Consider the following 7,044-nt stretch of genomic DNA (forward strand, 5'->3'; position numbering starts at 1 on the left):
CCCCCCCTACTCTAACGGATTTATTAACTCCTTAACCACTAGTTGCCTGTTCTGTGTTTCGCACTTTTCTGGGTCCTTGGGATGTATCAATTGACAAAATCTCGGATCTTCACTCTAGCAGAGGAGATGATACGGCTTGATAGCTTTAACTTACACATACACATATAATTTACATATACGTACGTAAATACTGTAGGGGGGAAAAAAAACAGAGGTGGTAAGGGTTAGAAGTGAGGGGGGCCTCCAGCTATGGATTTAAATGGGGTTATCAGAATAGGTTTCATTCAGAAGGTGGCATTTGATTAAATTCTGGAAGGTGAGGGCAGTCACTGCCCTGCATAAAGATTAGGGAAGTCCAAAAACAGGCTCAGTTTACTAGACAGCAAATGGTTGCTTACTAGATGCATCATTTGTGGTCATCTTTATTAATTAGCAAAGGGCAAACATATCACTTTGGGTGGGCTATACGTATGAGTCGGTAGCCATCAGTAACTACACTGATGGATATTTATTTATTTATTTATTTATTTATTACTTTTTTCTCAGTGGAAGTGCCCTGTGAATGTTGACCACGTCTAAAATTTGAGAATGCCTGTGGCTGGGGGAAACTGATTGGGAGAGGAAGAAAGTGAAGGGAGGAAGCCTTATGTATAAAGGGTGGAGAAAGAGTCGTGAACTCTGTCAGTGTCCTGCAGTAATTCTGAGTTAGAGATGGCTTTGGTCTTTATTTCAGTGCTTTTGCTGCTTGCTTGCTTGCTTGCTTGCTTTTCTTTTTTTCTTTTTCTTTTCTTTTTTTTTTTTTTTTGACAGGCTGGTAACTTGTGATTTATTTTCATTTCATAATTCAAGATGCTGGGGCAAAGGGGAAGAGCCTTTTCTCATCAGTTTTCTGAGAGTGTGTCAAGAAGGAGGTCCTATTAGGTTAGTCTCAAAGGATCTCATTCTTCACAGTGAGAACGGATGCCTAACTATGGGGAAACAGACAGCACACACTTAAGGAGTGTGTGTGCCCATTAACGAGCAGCATAAGTTTTGGTCCTTTTTGCCTCCAGCCTCATGCTGTGTTCAGTACCAGAGCTACTGAGACTTGAGGATGTTACGAATAGGAAGTTTGTGCCTGGCTTCCTCCTCTGTTCAAGGCCAACTTTGGGCTGCTTTTGTATGTATTTTTAATATCCTTTTGATAGCCTGTTGGTCCCTCCAAAGGAGAATTCCACATGACACTTTAGCATAGCTCCCTTTACTTGCTTCCGGGTTATTGGTAGGAGTTCCCAGTTCTTGGGCCTCACTGTGTTGTCACCATAAAGGAGAAAAAAATGAGTCAGAGGTATTCCACATGCCAGAATATTGGTCGTCCTCAGGCTCTGCCCTTTGACAGAAGGCAGGTCATGCAGCTTCTGTGAGCAGAGGTTGGCCTGCCAAGTGACAAGTGGCCAGTCCTTTTCTCCACTTTTCAGATGGCAGTACATATTTTGCGACCGAAATAAGTTGTTTTTGGACAAGAAAAAAAAAATCTGCGGTATCGAAGTTTGGAATTAGCTCTTGCTTCGAAAGTAGTTGTGATAGTTTATTGTGTGTGTGTGTGTGTGTGAGAGAGAGAGAGAGAGAGAGAGAGAGAGGGGTTTTAAATCACACAAGTGATTATTTTTGTTGGTTAAACAAGAAATTCGATACTAGAAAACTCCCATCACTCTTCACAAGCCCCCTCTAGACTCCAGTGTTTTCAACTTGCAACCCATGGGACAGTTCAGCACAGTTGAAAGATGGGTGGGGTAACCTCTAGAGAGCCCCGTAAGAGATTCGGTCATTCATTTGTCCACCCCCACTGTTTCTCGAGCTAGGTCTGTTCTGTGTCAGGCAGACATTCGGGGTCTCTTCTCACGGAGGCCACTTTTATCTCAGGACTGGACAGAAAGGATGAAAAAAGACCAGATTTAACTGAACAACTTAATGTAAAAACGATCATTGGTGAAGAGGTGAAAGGAGTTGATTTCAAATTTTCTTTCTAGACAGTCTCATAATCCAGATCGTAGAGTTCCCTTAAAAAATTTCTGGCGGTACCTGGGTGGCTCAGTCGGTTAAAGCATCCAACTCTTAATTTCCATTCAGGTTATGATCTCATGGTTCAGGAGATCGAGCCCCACGTCGGGCTCTGTGCTGACAGTGCAGAGCCTGCTTGGGATTCTTTCTCTCCCTCTCTCTCTGCCCCTCCCCTGCTCACACTCTCTGTCTCAAATAAATAAACATTAAAAGAAAAAAATTATTTCTGGCCTGCAGCATGCCAGGCCTTCTGCTAGATGCTAACAACGCGAACGTGACTAAGACTGGCTGCTCTTGGGATGTTTGGACTAATGGATGATACAGATGTGGGAATAACACAGGGAGTGCTGTGATCGAGCTGTCTGAACTGGGCTGAGAATGCAGATAAGGAGCAATCAAGGCTGCCCCCTGCCCTGGGTGGAACTAGCAGACAGAACCATACAGAGTAGTGTAATGCTCTGCCCGGAACTTAGTATGTGCTTAGCAGATTGTAAAAATTAAATGAAAAAGCGTAAAAAGGTTTTGTAAAATTTACCAGTTGCAAAAGGGGGGCAGAGCAGACTTAAGGTTCGAGTACCAAGGTTATGTAAGTGCAGGAAACGGAATAGCTTAAGTGGCTGGAAAGAAAGCTGAAAGGCAAGTGTGGGCTAAATTAGGACAGGCTCTGTATTTGTATGCTTTGCCAACGCCTTTTTTTTTTAAGTTTATTTATTTTGAGAGAGAGAACAAAATACGAGTGGGGGAGGGGCAGAGAGAGAGGGGAATACAGCAGGCCCTGTGCTGACAGCAGAGAGCCCAATGCTCATGGGGCTCACACTCATGAACCATGAGATCATGACCTGGGCCGAAGTCGGACACTTAACCAACTGCGCCATCCGGTTGCCCCTTGCCAAGGACCTTATACTGTAGCCTAACAGTTCTCTGAAAGTAAGGGCCTTTTTTTGTTTGTTTAACCCGTAAACTCACACATACATATGATAGCTGTTGCATTTTGTATTTCATCAGTCTGCAAACCGCGCTTGGTACAAAATGATTATTGGATTTCTTGTACCTGATCCCGACTGAGCCTCTTTCCAAGGTGGGAACCACTGCTGTAGCTTACAGACAAGCATCAGATCTGTAGGGTCCTGTCCACGCCACACTTTTGCTTACGTGCAGTTTCCTTTAAGATGTTTGGAGGTGAAGGACTGACTATAGGAGCTGATTAGCTGAACTATCTTTCTAGTCACTTAGGGATCTTACTGCGAAAACCTTTGAACTCTGAGTAGTGACTGCTCTTTCTTCTACCACCCTTCTCCAAACCTGGCATCGTAGAAAAGCAAGGACAAATATGAGGCAATATTTTCATACAGCTGTGTTTATTACATTTAAATGAAAGGGTTTTTTTTTTTTTAACTTTTTTAACATTTATTTTTAAGAGACAGAGACAGAGCATGAGCAGGGGAGGGGTAGAAAGAGAGGGAGACACAGAATCCGAAGCAGGCTCCAGGCTCCAAACTATCAGCACAGAGCCCGACATGGGGCTCGAACTCCAACCGTGAGATTATGACCTGAGCCGAAGTCGGACGCTCAACCGATTGAGTCACCCAGGCGCCCCTGAAAGGTTTTTTTTTTATATTGTTCATCTCTTTTTTTTTTCTTTTGCTGTCAAAGTGTCTTTTATAGTATGATTGTAGTAGTAAGGAGCTATTATGTTTAAATGTCCTTTTTGACAGAATTACTCATTGGCATTGCAATTGTTACATATTTTTTAAAACTATTTTTATGGTTCTTGAAATACAAAAGCCAGGGAACCTCGAAACAAGTTTACAAAATGGGTTGGATCTGTGGCTAAATGCACAGAAATTCGTAGAAAAGATAATATACAAATTGTTAGGACACCTCTCTCCAAAGGTAGGCTTTTACAGAGACATCACAAAGAATGAAAACTATAGACCAATACCTCTTCTGGATAAAGACACAAAAATCCTCTGCAAAATACGCAACAAATCAAATCCAGCACTATGTAAGAAAGGAGTATACATCATGACAAAAGGGGATTCTGTCCCAGGAACAGCAGGTTCATTTAAGATCTGAAAATCAGTTCACGTACTGCACCGTATTAAAAAAATAAAGAAGAGAAACCACATGATCATCTCCAAAGACAAAGAATTGACAACATTCAGCACCCCTTCAGATAAAAAGGTGAAAGGCATCTGTGAAAAACCCACAGCTAACATCATACTTAATAGTGAAAGACGAATACTTTCCCACCAAAGATCAGGAGCAAATCACCATCCATCCAACATTGTACTAGAAATTCTGACCCGGTCAAGACAAAAGGCATCCAGATAAGAAGTAAAACTATCACTCTTCATAGATGACATAAAATCTTGTACATAGAAAACTCTAAGGAATTTGCTAAAAAACCATTAGAGCTAATTAACCAGTTCAGCAAGATTGCAGGATACAAGATCAAAATGAAAAATGTGTAAAAAAAAAAAAAAATCAGTTGCACTACTCTACACTAGAATGAACAATCTGAAAAAAATCTAAACAATACCCTTTATAGTAGCATCAAAAAGAATAAAATACTTAGGGATAAATTTAACATAAAAACCCACAAAACTTATATTCCACATGGTTGAAAATCTGTGTTTAACTTCTGACTTCCTGAAACTTTAACTGGTAATAGCTTGGCCAGAAGCTTTACCTAATAGACAGTTGTGTATAATATAATATTTTGTCTATGACGTGTTCTATTCCATATAATAGTGTAAGCTAGAGAAAAGAAAATGTTATTAAGGAAATCAAAAGATGGGGAAATACATTTACAGTACTGTACTATAAAAAATCTGTGTATAAGCAGACCCATGTGGTTAAAACCTGTGTTCAAGTGTCAGCTCTTTTGTGAAACCTACATAACATTATTAAAAAATTAAAGACATAGGGGCGCCTGGGTGGCTCAGTTGGTTAAGCATCTGACTTTGGCTTAGGTTGTGATCTCACGGTGCGTGGGTCCGAGCCCTGCTTTGGGCTCTATGCTGACAACTCAAAGCCTAGAGCCTGCTTCAGATTCTATGTCTCCCTCTCTCTGCCCCTCTCCCACTCGCACTCTGTCTCTGTCTCAAAATAAATAAACAGTAAAACCAAAAAAAAAAAAAAAAAGAAAGAAATGGAAAGACATCCTATGTTCATGGATTGAATTTGTACTCCCCCAATTAATATACAGATTTAAAACAATCTCTCTCAAAGTTTCACGTGTCTTTGCAGAAATTGGTAAACTGATCCTAAAATTCATATGGAAATACAAGGGACTCAGAATAGCCAAAGCAATCTGGAAAAAGAACAAAACTAGACGACTCTTCCCTGATATAAAAACTTATACTACAGAGCTACAAGTAGTTAAGAAAATGTGGCATTGGTATAAGGACAAATACAAATCAGTGATATATAATGGAGAACCCAGAGATAAGCCGTTGTATTTTCAGCCAACTGATTTTTGACAAATTCCAAGATAATGCTGAAACAACTGGACATCCACACTCAAAAGAAGTTGAACCCTCATCTCACACCACATAAAAGTTAAATGGATCAAAGACCTAAATATGAGAGCTGAAATTATAAAACTTTAGGAAAAAAATATAGGTGTAAATTTTTGTGTCCTGGAATTAGCCAGTGGTTTCTGAGATATGACACCAAAAACACAAGGAACAAAAAATAAATAAATTGGATTTCATTAAAATAAAAACCTATTGTGCTTCAAAAGTCACCGTCGATAAAGTGAAAGCCAGCCCACAGAATGGGAGAGAATATTTCCAAATCATATAAATGATAAGGAACTTTTTCTAAAATGTATAAAGAACTCTTAACAACCAACTCAATAATGAAAAGATAACCCAATTTTTTTTTAAATGGACATAGATATTTCTCCAAGGAAGATATACAAATGGCCACTAAGCACATGAAAAGATGCTCAACATCAGGCATCAGGGAAGTGCAAATGAAAACTACAATGGACTATCCCTATGTTTATTGCAGCATTAGTTACAACAGCCGAATTACGGAAGCAGCCCAAGGGTCCATCGGCTGATGAATGGATAGAGAAGATGTGGTATAGATATACATCGGAATATTATTTAGTCATATAAAGGATAAAATCTTGCCATTTGCGAAGACATGGATAGAGCTAGAGAGTACAATGCTAAACGAAATAAGTCCTATGATTTCACTCATATTTGGAATTTAAGAAACAAACAGGGGAAAAAAGGTGAGAGGGATAAGCCAAGAAACAGACTCTTAATCATAGAGAACAAATAAGTAAATACCATAGTTGAAGAGACATCTAAAGAAAATAATAATAAAATTGCAATGGGATACCACTTTATACCCCCTAGGATGATTGTAATAATAATAAAAAAAAAATTTCACGTATTGAGGATGTAGAGAAATTGTATCCGTCAGACACTGCTGTTGGGAATGAAAAATGGCATAGCCACTTTGGAAAATAGCCTGTCATAACCTCATAAGGTTAAACACAGTCACTATATGATGCAACAGTTTGAATCCTGGATATATACCCATGAGAACTGAAAACTGGTTCACACAAAATCTCATACACTAATGTTCCCAGCAGCATCATTCCTAATAGCCAGGAAGTAGAAACAACTCAAACGTCCTTCAACTGATGAGTAGATAAGAAAAAAATTGGTATATTCGTGAAACACAATGTGATTCAGCAATAAAAAGGTATAAAAAGTGCACATAATTACAAGGTGGGTGAACCTTGAAAACCTCACCTCAGTGAAGGAAACCATTCACAAATACCACATCCCTTATGATCTCTTCCTATGAAATGCCCAGAGTAGGCAAATGCATAGAGACAGAAAGTAGATAAGGGGTTGCGTGGGGGTCAGGGAGTAGGGAGATTGGGGTGTGATAGCTAAAGGGTATAGGGTTTCTTTTTCGGATGATGGAAATGTTCTAGAGTTAACTGTGGAGAAGGTTGCAGAACTCTGTAATTAC

Source organism: Herpailurus yagouaroundi, unplaced genomic scaffold, assembly GCF_014898765.1.
Source record: "Herpailurus yagouaroundi ecotype Mexico unplaced genomic scaffold, PumYag 250, whole genome shotgun sequence".
NCBI classification, from domain to species: Eukaryota; Metazoa; Chordata; class Mammalia; order Carnivora; family Felidae; genus Herpailurus; species Herpailurus yagouaroundi.